This window comes from Coregonus lavaretus, assembly GCF_964263955.1.
Source record: "Coregonus lavaretus genome assembly, contig: HAP1_SCAFFOLD_293, whole genome shotgun sequence".
Taxonomy (NCBI): Eukaryota; Metazoa; Chordata; class Actinopteri; order Salmoniformes; family Salmonidae; genus Coregonus; species Coregonus lavaretus.
The window spans coordinates 526,318-527,066 of record NW_028159039.1 but is presented as its reverse complement, the minus strand read 5'-3'; the positions used below and the strand labels follow the sequence as shown (position 1 = coordinate 527,066).

The window sequence follows — 749 nt, the reverse complement described above, 5'->3', positions numbered from 1 at the left end:
TGGGGGTTTGTATGTGTTGAGATGATCACGTTCCAGATAAATGGTTGAACTGATTCCTGCCTCCTGTCTCATCATTATTGAATTGTTATACCGCCGGTGGCAACAGTGGGGTGCATGGTGCTGAGGAAGCTAACACTTATTTATTTAACATCTGTACACCGTGAGTGTTGCTATACCACTCTCCATCACACCGTGAGTGTTGCTTTACCACTCTCCATCACACTGTGAGTGTTGCTTTACCACTCTCCATCACACCGTGAGTGTTGCTTTACCACTCTCCATCACACCGTGAGTGTTTCTTTACCACTCTCCATCACACCGTGAGTGTTGCTTTACCACTCTCCATCACACCGTGAGTGTTGCTTTACCACTCTCCATCACACCGTGAGTGTTGCTTTACCAGCAGCTTCTGCCTTTGTTTGTTCACTGTTCTGAGCAGGATAGTCTTCTTTCCAATCAACTTGTCTGACAGGGAAATTGATGTGAAGAATCTGTCTATGGTCCCATTTCTGCCTTTGCCCATGTAAGGCTCCACGTGTCTCAAAACCACAGTCACTCACCCGCTGGCCTGGTTTCATCTTTCCCCAGATATGGAAAGACATTGAGCAAGTTGGTTTCGACATCCGCTGCTAACCAAAACAGAAGTCACATGCATCATTATCAGTTTCTATCTGGTTTCTATTGGCCATTCATCCATTGACGACAGAACAGCATATTTTAACTGGATGATGTTACTAGTTTCTGCTTAG

General features: G+C 45.3%; 1 protein-coding gene across 1 annotated transcript in view; it reads left to right on the top strand.

The window, feature by feature from the left end:
• LOC311123336 (NACHT, LRR and PYD domains-containing protein 3-like) overlaps positions 1-30 on the top strand; it is an 8,346-nt gene extending 8,316 nt beyond the window's left edge. Inside the window, exon 6 of the mRNA XM_084197599.1 lies at positions 1-30. This exon is cut by the window's left edge and continues 3,036 nt beyond it. The gene's annotated coding sequence lies outside the window, so the exon portion shown is untranslated.
• The last annotated feature ends 719 nt before the right edge of the window (positions 31-749 follow it).